This window comes from Mya arenaria, chromosome 7 (genome assembly GCF_026914265.1).
Source record: "Mya arenaria isolate MELC-2E11 chromosome 7, ASM2691426v1".
NCBI lineage: Eukaryota > Metazoa > Mollusca > Bivalvia > Myida > Myidae > Mya > Mya arenaria.
Genome location: NC_069128.1, coordinates 34,469,108 through 34,489,805, shown reverse-complemented (window position 1 = coordinate 34,489,805; position 20,698 = coordinate 34,469,108). Strand labels below are relative to the sequence as shown.

General features: G+C 35.9%; 1 long non-coding RNA gene across 1 annotated transcript; it reads left to right on the top strand.

Annotated features, from left to right (window-relative positions):
* The first annotated feature begins 8,349 nt into the window (after positions 1-8,349).
* LOC128239788 (uncharacterized) lies at positions 8,350-11,567 on the top strand. Its single transcript, XR_008261924.1, has 3 exons — positions 8,350-8,499; positions 8,938-9,116; positions 9,880-11,567. It is a non-coding gene; the product is annotated as an uncharacterized LOC128239788 (long non-coding RNA).
* The last annotated feature ends 9,131 nt before the right edge of the window (positions 11,568-20,698 follow it).

The following is a 20,698-nucleotide window of genomic DNA, read 5'->3' as shown; positions in this document are numbered from 1 at the left end:
ATCCATAATTTTCTGCCCCTACACAGTCTCATCCATAATTGTCTACCCCTAAATAGTCTCATCCATAATTGTCTGCCCCTACACAGTCTCATCCATAATTGTCTACCCCTAAATAGTCTCATCCATAATTGTCTGCCCCTACACAGTCTTATCCATAATTGTCTGCCCCTACACAGTCTCATCCATAATTGTCTGCCCCTACACAGTCTTATCCATAATTGTGTGCTCCTTCAAATCTCATGCTTAATATTATATCCCTACATTGTCTCATACAAAATTTTCCACCACTGCAAAGTCTCATACTTAATTATCCAACCACATAGACTCATACTAAATTATCCACCCCTGCACTGTCTCAACCCTTCATAGTTTTATCCATAATTAGCCAACCCTTCATAGTCTCATCCATAATTATCCAACCCCTCATAGTTTCATCCGTAATTATCCAACCCTTCATAGTTTTATCCATAATTAGCCAATTTTACCCTTCATAGTTCTATCCATAATTATCCAACCCCTCATAGTTTTATCCATAATTAGCCAACCCTTCATAGTTTTATCCATAATTATCCAACCCTTCATAGTTTTATCCATAATTAGCCTACCCCTCATACTTTCATCCATAATTATCCAACCCTTCATAGTTTAATCCATAATTATAATTAACGCCTTTACATTCAGATCCTTAATTATCAAACTCTTGATAATTTGTTCGTATTTATCTGCCCCTACACATTCAAGGCTATTCACATTCAGGCCCATCCATAAACTTTAATGGCTATAGCTCAGTAGCGTTTAGTATTTTCATGGGTTTTCTTTGATGGTATTGGAGAAAATAATTCAGTACTTTAGTATTTTAGTGAATAATGTTGCATGCCCTATTTTATATAAACATAAACAATGTTTATTGCAATGTTTCTGTTTCTCAGTTGTTTTCCTATATTGTGTAAAATGAATCTTTTTGCAGAATAACATGATTTGAGTAAATAAAAGAAGTAAAACCATCAGCTTCTCTGAGCTAGATTAAAGACATTTTCAACAGTTTGTACAAACAAGGAATGAAAAATTAAGGAATTTTTATGACAAACTAGAAGCGCCGCAATGCAACGAAACCAGGTTTTTGTTATGGGCAATCAGAAATTAAAGTCAATTAATTTGTTGTATGACTTTATCTTTACTTTTATCAAAAAGAGATGTAACTGAAAATTACTGTTTGCGGAAACCATTGTTCTATTTTTAGTAAAAGTGACCTTGACCTTAGCCCCTTACCCCTCAATAGCAATCCCAAGCTAGCTCGTCACATAAGCTACCTACACATCAACTTTCGTCAATATCTATCAATCCTAACTAAAGTTATTGGGCAGAAACCATTTTCCTATTTTTAGTAACAGGCGACCTTGACCTTAGCCGCACCCCCCTCAAAAGCAATCCCAAGCTAGCTCTGTACATACGCTACCTACACACCAAGTTTCATCAATATCTGTCAATGCTAACTAAAGTTATTGGGCAGAAACCATTTTTCTATTTTAAGAAACAGTGACCTTGACCATTTTTCTATTTTAAGTAAAAGTGATCTTGACCTTAGCCCCTCCCCACTCAAAAGCAATCCCAAGCTAGCTCTTCACATAAGCAACTTACACACCAAGTTTCATCAATATCTATCAATAATTACTAAAGTTATTGAACAGAAACCAATGTTTGATGCCCGCCTGGCCGTCCAACGACAACTTCATTCTAATAACCCGGTTTTCGTTGAAAACCTGGTTAAAAAGTTACTGTTTACAAGAAAAGTTCGAGAAAATGGGCAGAGGGACGTAAATCTGAAATTTTGTTTAAAAGAATAATAGAAACTATATTTTTTTTTAGTTTTCTCAAAAAAACGATGAGGTAACCATGACCAAATAATACCCTAAAAATTTAAAATAAAACATTCAACAAACAATAATAAATACATATATAATTAACTAACAATAACTTAACACATTAACTTATTAAATGATTAAGGAAAAAACATCTGTAGATGTGTCTCAAACCACCTCCACGCCACACTGACCCCTCACCACCTGCCCCCAACCCTCTGCCACCGCTCCACCAAACTACCCACCTTCATCCCCCAACCACCCCACCACCCACCTCACCTTCCCTCAACCAACCATCTACCCAGCCATCTTTCTACATCTACCCTATCCTACACAAGACCAATCTTCCCAAAAATGGCTACATCCATCCACACTTTAGACTATAAAAATGACATTGAAAGGGAAAAACAAAGTAAACAAGAGATGTTTGTCAAACATTATGCCCCCCCTGAGCGCCATGTTGTCAGGATTATATGGACAATTGAATGAAATATGCATGGACCGAAATGACAGCTGATTTGTTGCCATTAAGGCAGTTTTAAGATTATGATCATTAAAGTGTGAGGATAGGGTGTGTTATAACCATGACCTTTGACTCTATGAACTCAAAATCCAGAGTCATCAGCAGGTCACCAGAAACCTAAATGTCAAGTTCGAGGGCCATGGGTGCAGGCATTGTCAAGTTATCACACAGACAAGTTTTTTTCGTTCAAGGTCACTGTGACCTTGACCTTTGACCCCTTAAATCATAAGGGGTCATCTACAAGTCATATGCAACTCCAAGTCAAGTTTGAAGGCCATGGGTTCAGGCATTGTTGAGTTATCACTCGGACAACCTTTTACCATTCAAGATCACCATGACCTTGACCTTTGGCTCTATGAATCCTAAAATCAATAAGGGTGATCTACTGATCAGGCTTAACATCCATGTCAAGTTTAATGATCATAGGTTCAGGCATTGTTGAGATATCAGTGGGAGAAGATTTGTTAACCTTTTTGCGTTAAAGGTTACTGTGACATTGACCTTGGTCTGATGACCCCCAAAGATGATAGGGGTCATCTACTGGGCAGGCCCAACCTTCATGTCAAGTTTGATGACCATAGGTCCAGGAATTGTCGAGGTCGCTTTCAAGGTCACTGTGACCTTGACCTTTGACCCCTAAAATCAATAGGGGTCATCTACTGGTCAGGCCCAACCTCCATGTCAAGTTTGAGGGCCATGGGTGCAGGCATTGTTGAGTTATCACTCGGACAACCTTTTAGCATTCAAGGTCACTGTGACCTTGACCTTTGGCCCAATGACCCCTAAAATCAATAGGGACCATCTTCTGGCCAGGCCCAACCTCCAAGTCCAGTTTGAGGGCCGTGGGTGCAGGCATTGTCGAGTTATCACTCGGATAACCTTTTACCATTCCCGGTCACTGTGACTTTGACCTTTAGCCCAATGACCCCTAAAATCAATAGGGACCATCTTCTGGCCAGGCCCAACCTCCAAGTCAAGTTTGAGGGCCATGGGTGCAGGCATTGTCGAGTTATCACTCGACAACCTTTTACCATTCCAGGTCACTGTGACCTTGACCTTTGGCCAGATGACCCCCAAAAACCATAGGGGTCACCCATCTCCTGGTCAGGCCAATTCTCCAAGTCAAGTTTGAGGGCCATGGGTGCAGGCATTGTCGAATTATCACTCGGACAACCTTTTACCATTCAAGGTCACTGTGACCTTGACCTTTGGCCTGATGACCCCTCAAAACAATAGGGGTCATCTACTGGTCAGGCCCAACCTCCATGTCAAGTTTGAGAGCCATGGGTGCAGGCATTGTTGAGTTATCACTCGGACAAGCTTTAAAATTATTTTACCATTAAAGGTCACTGTGACCTTTGACCCTATGACCCCCAAAATCAATAGGGGTCATCTACTGATCAGGCCCAACCTTCATGTGAAGTTTGATGACCATATGTCCAGGAATTGTTGAGTTATCACTCGGACAAGCTTTGGTCTACCGACGGACCGACCGACCAACCAACCGACATACCGACATGCCTGTGCAAAGCAATATACCCCTCTTCTTCGAAGGGGGGCATAAAAATGAGAAGGAAAGGAGAGAAAAGTTATAAAAGTGGAATGGCTAAATACCAGATATGACAACTATACATTCAAAAGTGGCTGTCAATGTCTTCAAAAATACATGTTTTTAAGAAAGCGCTTTCTTCATGAAAGTTGTTTTTGTGCATGTTTGAATCGTGTATGAATGGTTAAAGACACAAGCAATAGGGACAGTTTAACACATTTTAATGACCATTTGATTTCTATTATTATTAATTCATTAGACCAACAGGTGAAAAAACAGCCTTTGGTACAGACATAATGCTCTTCCATGCAATTGCAAAACAAAATCAAATTAAGTGCAAGAGACAGTTGAAAACAGTATTGTTGTGTGTACATGACAAAAAGTCATATAACTTGGTTGCATTCAACTTCTTAATATTATTAATGATAAAAAAGAGTTACCTCTATGTAATTTAGAACCGCATCTTTATCTAATATAGAATAAGGGCTTGGCTATTCAACCTCATACTCATCAATAAAACATGGCTATTTATGTGGCTCACACAGTAGCTTGCCTATGAAATCAACAATTTTGACCAGTAAGTATGACCTTGGCCATTGAAATACAGGCATGAGTCTATTTCTAGCACACTGTCTACTTATTGAGAACAGTGTGCCCATTTCTAATGAGTTACAGTTAAATGGAAGACCTGACAAGATGAATTCCTTATAAAAGTACTTAATTTAGAATGAACAACAATGAGAGATAAGCTGTGACATCATCATGATAAGCATTCATTTACACTTCCTTGATGCATGGTTAAAATCAGCTTTGAAATGGTTCAACACTAATAAAATAAATCGCTTCGGACTTTGGCCTCTAAACATTTAAGTTCTTACAAAACTTAAATCTCTACTGCCTTTGACCTCTTCACATGTCAGTCCTCACAATGGTAACCCCTACAGCCTTTGACCTCTTCACATGTCAGTACTCACAATGGTAATCTCTACAGCCTTTGACCTCTTCACATTTCAGTCCTCACAATGGTAACCCCTACAGCCTTTGACCTCTTCACATGTCAGTACTCACAATTGTAACCCCTACAGCCTTTGACCTCTTCACATGTCAGTCCTCACAATTGTAACCCCTACAGCCTTTGACCTCTTCACATGTCAGTCCTCACAATTGTAACCCCTACAGCCTTTGACCTCTTCACATGTCAGTACTCACAATGGTAACCCCTACAGCCTTTGACCTCTTCACATGTCAGTCCTCACAATTGTAACCCCTACAGCCTTTGACCTCTTCACATGTCAGTACTCACAATTGTAACCCCTACAGCCTTTGACCTCTTCACATGTCAGTCCTCACAATTGTAACCCCTACAGCCTTTGACCTCTTCACATGTCAGTACTCACAATGGTAATCTCTACAGCCTTTGACCTCTTCACATTTCAGTCCTCACAATGGTAACCCCTACAGCCTTTGACCTCTTCACATGTCAGTACTCACAATGGTAATCTCTACAGCCTTTGACCTCTTCACATGTCAGTATTCACAATGGTAATCTCTATAGCCTTTGACCTCTTCACATGTCAGTCCTCACAATGGTAATCTCTACAGCCTTTGACCTCTTCACATGTCAGTACTCACAATGGTAACCCCTACTGCCTTTGACCTCTTCACATGTCAGTCCTCACAATGGTAACCCCTACAGCCTTTGACCTCTTCACATGTCAGTCCTCACAATGGTAATCTCTACTGCCTTTGACCTCTTCACATGTCAGTCTTCACAATGGTAATCTCTACAGCCTTTGACCTCTTCACATTTCAGTCCTCACAATGGTAATCTCTACTGCCTTTGACCTCTTCACATGTCAGTACTCACAATGGTAATCTCTACAGCCTTTGACCTCTTCACATGTCAGTACTCACAATGGTAACCCCTACAGCCTTTGACCTCTTAACATTTCAGTCCTCACAATGGTAACCCCTACAGCCTTTGACCTCTTAACATTTCAGTCCTCACAATGGTAACCCCTACTGCCTTTGACCTCTTCACATGTCAGTCCTCACATTGGTAACCCCTACAGCCTTTGACCTCTTCACATGTCAGTCCTCACAATGGTAATCTCTGCAGCCTTTGACCTCTTCACATGTCAGTCCTCACAATGGTAATCTCTACAGCCTTTGACCTCTTCACATGTCAGTACTCACAATGGTAACCCCTACAGCCTTTGACCTCTTCACATTTCAGTCCTCACAATGGTAACCCCTACAGCCTTTGACCTCTTCACATGTCAGTACTCACAATGGTAACCCCTACAGATTTTGGCCTCTTAACATTTCAGTCCTCACAATGGTAACCCCTACAGATTTGGTCCTCTTAACATTTCAGTCCTCACAATGGTAACCCCTACAGATTTTGGCCTCTTAACATTTCAGTCCTCACAATGGTAATCTGTACAGCCTTTGACCTCTTCACATGTCAGTCCTCACAATGGTAACCCCTACAGATTTTGGCCTCTTAACATTTCAGTCCTCACAATGGTAACCCCTACAGATTTTGGCCTCTTAACATTTCAGTCCTCACAATGGTAACCCCTACAGATTTTGGCCTCTTAACATTTCAGTCCTCACAATGGTAACCCCTACAGCCTTTGACCTCTTCACATGTCAGTACTCACAATGGTAATCCCTACAGCCTTTGACCTCTTAACATTTTAGTCCTCACAATGGTAACCCCTACAGCCTTTGCCCTCTTCACATGTCAGTACTCACAATGGTAATCTCTACAACCTTTGACCTCTACACATTACAATTCCCACAAGGATAATCTCTACAGCCTTTGGCCTCTTAACATTACAATCCTCACAAGGAAAATCTCTACAGCCTTTGGCCTCTTAACATTACAATCCTCACAAGGATAATCTCTACAGCCTTTGGCCTCTTAACATTTCAGTCCTCACAAGGATAATCTCTACGGCCTTTGACCTCTTCACATTACAGTCCTAACAAGGATAATCTCTATAGCCTTTGACCACTTTAGGTCATCTACTAACCCAGTAATGTATATATCACGTCATTAGCCTGTTTAAATGTTTCATTTTATCATTGGAATCAGAAAATAGACGCCATTTTGGTACTCAGTAATAAAATCAGGACTGACCAACCATGACATGTTTGCCAGTGAAAATCAGGACTGACCAACCATGACATCTTTGCCAGTGAAAATCAGGACTGACCAACCATGACATCTTTGCCAGTGAAAATCAGGACTGACCAACCATGACATCTTTGCCAGTGAAAATCAGGACTGACCAACCATGACATCTTTGCCAGTGAAAATCAGGACTGACCAACCATGACATCTTTGCCAGTGAAAATCAGGACTGACCAACCATGACATCTTTGCCAGTGAAAATCAGGACTGACCAACCATGACATCTTTGCCAGTGAAAATCAGGACTGACCAACCATGACATCTTTGCCAGTGAAAATCAGGACTGACCAACCATGACATCTTTGCCAGTGAAAATCAGGTTCCAATCTAATGCTAGAATATGGTGCAAAACCTTTTCTAGTGAAACGTCATTAGGCTTACTTACCCAAGCTAATCCTTGTCACTGTACCAGCCACATGGTTTTTCAAGTTACTTATAATTAAAGGATTATATTTCCAGGAACGGTAATAGTTACTCTAGTACTTGAATAGTAAAAACTTACCACATTATGCCTCTACCTAAATGGACACATGGTCATTTCCTGTCACTACACCACTCAAAAACAGTAAATTCATGACAGTCAACCTTCTAAATATTTCAAACAAAACTTTAACATCACAGAATATATCTAAACTAAGAGAAACTGTTGTTCACAGCTTGCAGATTGACCTAGAATATGTGATTCTGCTTGCACAAACTAGATCGGCTTGCACATTCAGGTAATTGAAACAAATTTCCTTATATATTATTTTAAAGCACCAGAACAATATCAAGCATCTTTCTTTTGAAAAGTGAATTATTTAAACCTATATGATTCACATACTTATTCTATATAACCCTCAAGCAGACTATACAGTAAACTTTTTCCCATTGAATCAATATTGTTTGACCACATTTATCTGACAACAGTGGTGTTTTTATATAAACTTTGTAAAAATATTTCAGAAAATAATGTTCTATTCAATCATTAATACTCATACCATGAATAAATAGGAGTTCAACTTCCAAAAAAGATCTTTTATTATTATAATTATTATTTTTATATTATTATTATGTTTTAGCATAAGCAAAATCACTTTAGCTGAAGGTTATTTTAAGCATATGCAGAAACACTAAAGATTGAGGTTATAATACCCTGCAAAAGCACTATAGCTGAAGGTTTATAATTTAGAATGGTTTAAAGAAGTAAACTTTATCAGCACCAACAAGGCTTATGCAGTTATTGTAGACAATAGTCGGTAATTTAGAGCATAATTTTTCAATTTTTTTACGATTTTTAGTGGACTAAAGTTTAAAAACTTTTTACAAAAACGATTTGGATCAGTGTGATATAGATGTCGATATAGAGAAAATATTATTCACCCAGGTAAGAGGCGATATTTTACAGATTTTTTGTCAGTTTCTTTGTTCTGGGCAAGACCCATTTCTCCTAATTTTGGAGGCGATTTCGGAAGTCTGAATGACATATTTCAGTTATATAATTCATGACAAATTATTGTATTGTCTGAATGACAAAAATATACGTCCAAAGGACATAACTGTCTGAATGACATGCGATTTTTTATCTGCCTAATATTGTTTTAATTGATAAAAATGCCATATCGGCTGAATGCCATATCGGATCTATTTTTAAAAAATGTTCTATACGACGCATGATTGCTTTTTAAAGTCGTTATTACTTGCATTATGGGATTGTAATCTCATTATTGTCTGAAGGGCAACATTTGTGATGAATTTCACTCAATTTTGCATGATGAGCACCGTAACAGATTTTGTACATTACTGAGAATTTCATATCTCTCAGTTTACCCCCCACCCCAAACTAAAGCAGACAAAACCACAACTTCAATCAGATGGGGCGCAACCAACACTTCTTCAAACAAAACAAGCAGCGTACGGAATGAAATCAAGAAATTACGGGAAGAAGTATCCCAATCAACCAGGATTGAAGGGAAAGGGCCCTCTCAAGAAATAAATGCTTTTGTATGTACAGGTAGTCAAAATTACACTTTAATAAATACCTTTAGGATAGCTTTCAGGCTGGCAAGACCAAACATTATAAGTTACAATAAATGGCTTCAAATAACCCATGATAAATGGATTCTTTAAACAATTTGCAGCTATAGAGTAGAGTTAGCCTCTAATCTGAGTACAGACAGCACGTTATTTGGGTGTGGGGGGTCTAACATAGCTGCCGAAAAATAATTACACAAATGGTGTATGGTCCGTGGAGGATAAACTGTTGCACATCAATGTTCTTAGCTAGAACTTAAGGCTTGCCAACTTAAGATTGTTATCTTTGTGTAAATCAAAAACTAATACACATGTTCGAAATTCTCACTGATAACACAACTTCATGTGCTTATAACAACAATTTTGGTGGGATGAAATCAGAACTAAACAAAGACGCAAGGGAGTAATGGATGTGGTGTTTATCAAAACATATTCATTTGAGTCAGCTCATAAATCCAGGCTCTACTAACTATGAAGCTGACAAACTGTCAAGAACATTTAATGATGATCTAGAATGGTCCTTATAGATATGAACATTTTTCAAAGTCTTGAAACAATATATGGACCTTTTGATGTAGATTTGTTTGCATCTAGGCTGAATGCCAAGAAAGCTCATTATGTTGCCAGATACCCAGAACCTGAGGCAATGGCTATTGATGCTTTTACATTAAAATGGAATCATGATATGTTATATATCTTTCAACTTTTCACCCTCATTCCCAAAATTTTACAGAAACTTCAGTTTGATTAGGGGAATGCTATATTGATTGCACCAATATGGAAGACTCAGAGCTGGTGGCCACGCTTTATAAGCCCACTGAATCAGGATTGGATTCAACTACCATCCCCACAGAGAATTCTACGTTTACTTCACAAACCAGAGGTTCGCCATCCGTTGAAGCAAATGAGGATGGGAGCTTTTCCTATATCGGGGAAGCATTACGGAAACAAGGATTTTCAAATTATTCAGTGGAAGTCATAATAACTTCTTGGCGAACATCAACACAGAAGACATATAGTTACAGTGACCATGACCTTGACTCTAGGGACCCAAAACGCAATCCCATAAAAGGAATTCATACACTCTTCTGTTGGACCAATTTTGGTCATGATATGTGAACCGTGACTTAGAAGTCATTGAGTTTCAACCCTTTTTCTATTTTTAGTAACAGCAACCATAACCTTGACTCAAGGGGCCCCAAACACAATCCCATGAAAATTATCCATAAACTCTTCATATAGACTAAGTTTGGTCAAGATATGACAATTGATACTGAAATTATTCAGTTTCAACTGTTTTACTATTATAAGTATCAGTGACCTTTATCCTTGACCATAGGGACCCCAAACACTGTATCCCATGAAAAGTATCTATACACTCTTCCTTTATACCAAGTTGGGTCAAGATAAGTCCACCTTAACTAAAATTAATCAGTTTCAATTGTTTTTCTATTTTTAGTTACAGTGACCTTGACCCTAAGGTCACTTAACACAATCCCATGAAAGGTATCCATATACTCCTCCTTTATACCAAGTTGGGTAAAAAAAAATGGCAACCATAACTAAAGTTATTCAGTTTCAATTGTTTTTTTCTGTTTTTAGTAACAGTGACCTTGACCTTAACTCTAGAGACCCAAAACGCAGTCCAATGAAAGGTATTCAATAACTCTTCCTTTATACCAAGTTTCAACTGTTTATCTATTTTTAGAAACAGTGACCTTGTCCTTGATCCTAGGGGCCCAATACACAATCCCATGAAAGGTATCCATACACTCTTAAATTACCAGGTTTGGACAAGATATATTTGAACCATGACTTAGAAGTTATTCAGTTTCAACCGTTTGTCTATTTTTAGTAATAGTGACCATGAACTTGAATCTAGGGACCCCAAACGCAATCCCATGAAAGGTATCCATAAACTCTTCCTTTAGACCAAGTTTGGTCAAGGTATGTGAATCGTGACTTGGAAGTTATTTAGTTTCAACTGTTTTTCTATTTGAGTAACAGTGACTTTGACCTTGACTGGAAGGACCCCAAACGCAATTCCATGAAAGGTATTCATAAACTCTTCCTATAGATTGAGCTTGTTCAAGATATGTCAACCCTTACTTAAATTATTCAGTTTCATAGGTGAGTTTGTTGCCGCCAGGCCACCCGCCCGGACACCCTCCCGCCAGAACAACTTCTGTGTGAAATTTGAGATATTTTAAGTTCGTAGATCACTGACATTTGATATATTCAGCATATTTTATAATTGTTTTTCTTCATTCCATCATTCTGCATGCCTCTGCATCAATATGTTATATTAATTTATAATTGCTTTTAAATATTTATCTTAACTGTGATCTATTCAAATGTGTCTTCCTGTTATGGAGCACCCTTTTCTGCAAGGGGCCACAATAAAGATAAAGGATTCTTAAATTAAAGAAAACTACTCAAAAAAAAAATACATCTTTAAAGGTCTTACAGATGATAAAATAGCGGGAAAAAAAAGAAATTTTTCGAAAAATGACATGAACATGGCATCGATGTTTACAATGCATTAAAACTTACTAACTGAAGTACCACATTATTTACAATTTATTTTAAGTTTAGCAGTTATTTTGCATTTTTCCATTCAAAAAGATTACTGGGTATGTCTACCAGGTAGAATTCATTCCTTATGCATGATTGGCTAGTCGGTGTTATCACGTGATATTACTGAGGTAGTAAGTAAGCCTTAATAGCTCAGTCAGGAAGACATTGGACTTCAATTTTGGCGACTTCCGAACCCGGTCTCAGACACAATTTTTTTTTTACATTTTGGTACTTTCTTTTACAATTATGATATCAAAGTGTAACACATTCTATCAGATAATTGTCCTGAGATTCGTTACAGAAAAAAAATAATTTGGTGCCAATCTGTGACACAGTCCCTTTAATAACTAAATTCTTTCAAGGAAAAGATACCACAACAACATCTCTATGTTAAATCTCAATTTGAAAGAAGGGTTCTGTTCCTACATTTTCCCTGCAATACTAAATAAGATCTAACATATTCAACAACCATAGATGATATTTTTTTAATGGAATAAATAGTCATTTTATTTCATATAAAACAAATTATGGAAGTGTTCTGACTGACCATGAGAACATGTCACAATCAAAGCTAGTCTTGTCACCTTGATAAGCACATAATGTTTTTGTATATAAGCCTTACATTAGCAAATTATAACATGGAGACTTTAATTGCCACAAGTATGATCATCATCTTGCACATAATCTTATTTCAGATCATCATGAGGGCTGAGTATCTATTTTGCTATCTATTCTGTAACTTCTACATATTCCATAACTGCTATCTATTCTGTAACTGCTACCTATTCCATAACTGCTGCATATTCCAAAACTGTTAGAGATTCCATAACTGCTATCTATTCCATAATTGCTACATGTTCCAAAACTGTTATAAATTCCATAACTGCTACATATTCCAAAACTGTAATCTATATCATATCTGCTATCTATTCAATAATTGCCACATGTTCCATAACTGCTATCAATTCCATAACTGCTCTTATAATTCCAAAACTGTTGTCTATATCATAACTGCCATCTATTCCATAATTGCTACATGTTCCAAAACTGTTATCAATTCCATAATTGCTACATGTTCCAAAACTGTTATCAATTCCATAACTGCTACATGTTCCAAAACTGTTATCAATTCCGTAACTGCTACATATTCCAAAACTGCAATCTATATCATATCTGCTATCTATTCCATAATTGCTACATGTTCCAAAACTGTTATCAATTCCATAACTGCTATATATTCCAAAACTGCAATCTATATCATATCTGCTATCTATTCCATAATTGCTACATGTTCCAAAACTGTTATCAATTCCATAACTGCTACATGTTCCAAAACTGTTATCAATTCCATAACTGCTACATATTCCAAAACTGCAATCTATATCATATCTGCTATCTATTCCATAATTGCTACATGTTCCGAAACTGTTATCAATTCCATAACTGCTATATATTCAAAAACTGCAATCTATATCATATCTGCTATCTATTCCATAACTGCTACATGTTCCAAAACTGTTATCAATTCCATAACTGCTACATGTTCCAAAACTGTTATCAATTCCATAACTGCTACATATTCCAAAACTGTAATCTATATCATATCTGCTATCTATTCCATAATTGCTACATGTTCCAAAACTGTTATCAATTCCATAACTGCTATATATTCAAAAACTGCAATCTATATCATATCTGCTATCTATTCCATAACTGCTACATGTTCCAAAACTGTTATCAATTCCATAACTGCTACATATTCCAAAACTGCAATCTATATCATATCTGCTATCTATTCCATAATTGCTACATGTTCCAAAACTGTTATCAATTCCATAACTGCTATATATTCCAAAACTGCAATCTATATCATATCTGCTATCTATTCCATAATTGCTACATGTTCCAAAACTGTTATCAATTCCATAACTGCTACATGTTCCAAAACTGTAATCTATATCATATCTGCTATCTATTCCATAATTGCTACATGTTCCAAAACTGTTATCAATTCCATAACTGCTATATATTCCAAAACTGTTATCTATATCATATCTGCTATCTATTCCATAATTGCTACATGTTCCAAAACTGTTATCAATTCCATAACTGCTACATATTCCAAAACTGTAATCTATATCATATCTGCTATCTATTCCATAATTGCTACATGTTCCAAAACTGTTATCAATTCCATAACTGCTATATATTCCAAAACTGCAATCTATATCATATCTGCTATCTATTCCATAATTGCTACATGTTCCAAAACTGTTATCAATTCCATAACTGCTACATGTTCCAAAACTGTTATCAATTCCATAACTGCTACATATTCCAAAACTGCAATCTATATCATATCTGCTATCTATTCCATAATTGCTACATGTTCCAAAACTGTTATCAATTCCATAACTGCTATATATTCAAAAACTGCAATCTATATCATATCTGCTATCTATTCCATAACTGCTACATGTTCCAAAACTGTTATCAATTCCATAACTGCTACATATTCCAAAACTGTAATCTATATCATATCTGCTATCTATTCCATAATTGCTACATGTTCCAAAACTGTTATCAATTCCATAACTGCTACATATTCCAAAACTGTAATCTATATCATATCTGCTATCTATTCCATAATTGCTACATGTTCCAAAACTGTTATCAATTCCATAACTGCTACATATTCCAAAACTGTAATCTATATCATATCTGCTATCTATTCCATAATTGCTACATGTTCCAAAACTGTTATCAATTCCATAACTGCTATTGTAATTCCAAAACTGTTATCTATATCATATCTGCTATCTATTCCATAATTGCTACATGTTCCAAAACTGTTATCAATTCCATAACTGCTACATATTCCAAAACTGCAATCTATATCATATCTGCTATCTATTCCATAATTGCTACATGTTCCAAAACTGTTATCAATTCCATAACTGCTACATATTCCAAAACTGTAATCTATATCATATCTGCTATCTATTCCATAATTGCTACATGTTCCAAAACTGTTATCAATTCCATAACTGCTATATATTCCAAAACTGCAATCTATATCATATCTGCTATCTATTCCATAATTGCTACATGTTCCAAAACTGTTATCAATTCCATAACTGCTACATATTCCAAAACTGTAATCTATATCATATCTGCTATCTATTCCATAATTGCTACATGTTCCAAAACTGTTATCAATTCCATAACTGCTATATATTCCAAAACTGTAATCTATATCATATCTGCTATCTATTCCATAATTGCTACATGTTCCAAAACTGTTATCAATTCCATAACTGCTACATATTCCAAAACTGTAATCTAAATCATAACTACTATCTAATCCATAACTGCTATTGTAATTCCAAAACTGTTATCTATATCATAACTGCTATCTATTCTATAATTGCTAAATGTTGCTAAAACCTGCTAGATATTCCATGACTGCTTTATATTCCAAAACTGTTAGAGATTCCACAATTGCTATCTATTCAATAACTGCTACATACTCCAGAACGTCTGCATAATCGAAAACGGTTAGATATTCCATAACTGCTACCTATTCTGTAACTGCTCCATAATCAAAAACTGTTAAATATTCCGTAACTGATATCTATTCCTTAACTGCTACATCTTTCAAAACTGCGAGATATTCCAAAACTGTACGAAAGTCCATAATTGCTATCTATTCCAAAACTGCTAAATATTCCTGAACTGTTAGATATTCCATGACTGCTATCTTTTTAATAACTACTACATATTCCAAAACTGCTAGATATTCCCAAACCGTAAGATAGTCCATAACTGATATCTATTCCATAACTGCTACATATTCCTGAACTGTTAGATATTTCATAACTGCTATCTATTCCATAACTGCTACAAATTCCAAAGCTGCTAGATATTCCAGAACTGTTTTCTATTCCATAATTGCTACATATTCCCACATTGTCAGATATTCCATAACTAATCTACATATCCCATAACTGATACATATTCACAAACTGTCAGATATTCCATAACTGCTACATGTTCCAAAACTGCTATCTATTCCAAAACTGCTAGATATTCCATAACTGCTACATGTTCAAAAACTGCTATCTATTCCAAAAAGCTAGATATTCCATAACTGCTATCTATTCTATAATTGCTACATATTCCAAAACTGCTAGATATTCCATAACTGCTATCTATTCCATAGTTGCTACATATTCCAAAAACTTTTAGATATTCCATAAATGATACATATCCCATAACTGATACATATTCACAAACTGTTAGATATTCCATAACTGCTATCTATTCCAAAAACTGCTACATATTCCAAAACTGCTAGATATTCCATAACTGCTATTAATTATTCTATAACTGGTACATATTCCCAAACTGTTAGATATTCTATATCTGCTATCTATTCCATAACTGTTACATATTCCCTAACTGCTACATATTCCAAAACTGTTAGATACTCCATAACTTCTATCTATTCTGTAACTGCTTCATATTCCATAACTGCTACATATTCCAGAGCGGCTACATATTCCATGCTACATGTTAAAATTCCGCTAGATATTCCATAAACACTTCATATTCCACAACTGTTACATATTCCAAAACTGAATATTCCCAAACTGCTTGATATTCCATAACTGCTACATTTTCCAGACCTGCTACATAATCCCAAACTGCTAGATATCCCATAACTGCTACCTATTCTGTAACTGCTTCATATTCACAAACTGTTAAATATCCCATAACTGCTACATATCAATAACTTATAGATATTCCCTACTGTTAGATATTCCAGAACAGGTATCTCATCCATTACTACTACATATTCCAAAACTGCTTCATATTCCATAACTGCTTAATATTCCAAAACTGCTTAATATTCCCAAACTGATAGATATGCCATATATGCTAGATATTCCACAAATGCTACATATTCCACAACTGCTACATATTCCACAACTGCTACATATTCCATAACTGCTACATATTCCCAAACTGTTAAGATATTTCCTTTATCCTAGATATTCCACAACTGCTACATATTCCAAAACTGCTTGATATTCCATAACTGCTAGATACTCAAAAAGTATTACTTATAATAGTGTAAGCAGCATTCACATCTTTTCAATAACTTGTATTTGACAAACTTCACATGAATGAATACCGCAAATTCCCAACATTTGTACCAAATTTATATGAAAAATGCCAAGTTAATTTCATAAAAAAATCAAAATTCCCCTGAAACAGCTGATGCTCAATATGGTTTAAACATTTTCAGATATTTAGATTACAGTTACACCCACAGCTGAGGAAAGTTAAATAACACAGAAGCTAAGGTGAAAATGATATACTAGTATACAGCTTGACACTCAATAAACATTTTACATATTACATACTACATACCATCGCTACAAGTAAAGGGAAGTGAAGATAGATAGAGGTGAAGGTGGAGATGACTTTCTGGGCCTATGGTCAATTCTGGTTCAGCCTGAAAGTAAACGTATTATCTATAAATTTTAGTGTTTGAAAATCTGACTCCATTTCCTATCGCTAAATTATAAAATTGAATCAAAATGAACATTTTGGTTTCTATCGGACAATAATCGAAATATCTGGAATACATTCTTTATACATAGTATAATCATGAACATTTAAATTTTTGCTATAGTCATGCGTTTTGCAACAGACAATAAATATCCATAACCATTTCCTTTTTTTTTTAAATTTCTGAAAAAAATAACAACAAACAAGAGATGTCACAGTATCTGACAAAAGGCCCCAGGATGTGACATTGACCTATGAACAAGGTCAGTACATGAAAAGTTAAAGATCAAACAAATACATATGGCAACTTATTTTAAATTGCCTCAGAACATAAAAAAATACCACCCATACTTGACAACCTACATTCTTATGTCCTTATATTCAGCATTCCATTGTGAATAAACACTAAGTGTATCTTTCACCTTAGAGGTAAGGACACGGGTCTTGCACGCGACACGTGTCGAACACATGTGGCAAGTTATTTTCAAATCTGTCCATACAAGAAAAAGTTACAGCCCGGACATAACAACCAATACTCTGTATCCTTATATGCAGCACTCCATTGTGAATTAACACCTAAGTGTGACCTTGACCTTAGAGGTAGGGACACGGTTCTTGCACACGACACATCGTCATGGTATGTCAAACACATGTGGCAAGTTATTTTAAAATCTGTCCATACAAGGGAAAGTTACAGCCCGGACACAACAACCTATACTCTAAGTCCTTATATGCAGCATTCCATTGTGAATAAACACTAAGTGTGACCTTGACCTAAGAGGAAGGGACACGGGTCTTGCACGCGACACGTCGTCTTGGTATGCCAAACACATGTGGCAAATTATTTTAAAATCTGTCCATACAAGGGAAACTTAATGCCCGGACACGAGTTATTGAGCCGGACACTAGACGGACGGAAGGATGGACGGACGGTGCGATTTTAATATTCCCACCTTCGGGGGCATAAAAATATACTTAATAATTGCAGATCAATTGCAAAATGATGCAGTCCTCATCAAGTAAGTTATCTAAGAATTTTATCCATGTAAAAGCATATCAAATATTTGTTAACCAGCTTAAAATTCAATAACCTAAAAAATTAAAGATTTCATTTAAATACCTTAAATATTTCATAACACTTTCACAAAAAAGTAAATTTGTTATAACAATCAATACCATTTTTTTTTAAAAAGCAGACTGTATCATGCTGGCATCCCAGGTATTTGAGCCAGGTATTCAGGCGGGAACCACTACACCATAGAGACAGTTAATTGAGGTTTTATGAAATATAAAAACCATAAAAATCAATTTGTAATTTTGGCAGAGTTTTGTAAGTTTTGAAGCAAGAGTGTTTACATTCAGCCCATTTGTGTACGAGTGACCTCCCTTAGTAAAATGAACATAACGAAAATTTACCGAAAAGAAAAATTGACATTTACTCTACTTTTACCACATAATTTTTAAAAAGAGCTGTCACAGAGACAGCGCGCTCGACTATTCCATGGCTTTTCAGTGTAAGGATTGAAAAGTTTGAGCGAAATATACATGGATCACTGGATTAGATTTCAATGCAATATATGATGTATTTGCTGCGAAATTAACATAAATGTGGTAACATGCAAAATTATAACCAGAATTTCTAAGTCCAATAATAAAGAACCATTATTTGCAAAATACAGTTATCTAACATGGTTATTCAAGTAGATTGGGTGGTTGAATGCCATTGTATAAAGTCTCAATGCAATACATCAAGTAGTTGCTGAGATATTATCCTGTGTGTGCTTAATTGTAATCTCACAATGGCAAGAGCTGTTATTCCTTCGGATTTACGGGACTGCTATATCTAAATTTAGTAGCTTTATTTTATTTCTTTGCCATTTGTTTCTCCAACATTAAGAAGAAATTAAAAGTGACTCGCTCATGTTTTTGAAACAAAATATAGTTGGTCCGGTAATGCATTTGATCTCTTATTTTATCATTATTTTCACTCTATGATATGGTTTATATATTGCAGAAAAAAAAAAACACAGAAAAAGCGTCAAAAATTATTTTGGTTTCAGTGGGGCTTGAACCCATACCAATAAAGGCAAAAAAATAATAGAAATCAGTCAACCAGTCAACATTGCCTATGTAACTAATAAAAAATGGTGGATGTGGTGACCTGTTTAGGAAACATTGATGACATCAGGTAATAATGTCAATCAACCAGATCACAAATATTTCTATGCAGTGACTCCACCCAAACAGGTTTTCTGCCCTTACTGTCTTGAGCAAGTCTTGATCTTCTTACCTCTGTACGAGATGGAGCGACTTCTCCAGGTCTCTTTCAGCGATCTGAAACTGCCTCCTCTCCGCGTAGGAGGCAGCCCTCTTTATGGTCTGAACTGCCTTCTGTTCTTGTCGACGCCTGTCAGCTGAAACAGGAACGCAAGAAATTTTTGTCCACACAAGTTGGAGTTAAATTATCAAATTTGTCTGCTTTCTTTCATACAAAACATAGGTATTAAGCTTATCAATTGCAGTGTATATATTACTCACACATCATAAATGGCTGCTTATAAGACGATAGTGTATATAAGACGTAGGCAAATAAATCTGTGAACAAAAATCGATTTTTCTTAAATCTATGTTGGGTTCAAGGACAAAATAAAAATGTTGATTTGCCTGCAACCATTGGCCGTCATGTTTGTTTACAGTGACGAAATAATATGTTTTCCATAAAAATATGTGAATTTGTAAGTGTTCTTTCTGATGGTTTATCATAAACGATATACTGTAAAGAATGAAGAAATTATGTTCATCAAAAACTTTATATTGAACATTTTTGTACTCAAAATGTCAACATCTTCAGCAAAGTATAAAGAATGAAACAAACAAAGTGCGAAAAACAAAGAATTTCATCGCAAAAGTTTGTACTTTTGATATATTAAACTGCTTAATTGAGGCAATAAGAGTTTTGCACACCAAAATGTTTGACAGTGAACAGCTAGATGCTTCTTAACATGCACATTTAATTATTATTAGATAAAGAATAAATCTGAATGAATTAAATCTTACAATATTTTCAGAATTAAAAACAAGAGCTGTCACAGGGACAGCGTGCTCGACAATTCCGCCGCTTTTTTTGAAACATGCATGGATCACTGTTACATTAGATTTCAATACAATACATGATGTGCTGAGATATTTACATAAATTGAATGGAAAATATTAGAGGTGGTACGCAAACTTTAACGTAAATTCTAAGTCGAAAAAGGGGCAAATGCTTGATAGAGTTACCTCCTCCTGTGTACAGGTTGGGGGCATGATGGTGAACAGGTGTGAAAAGTTTCAAAGACAGATTTCAATGAACTTTGAAAATATTTGACGTGGTTTGCAAACTTTTAACTTAATTCTGA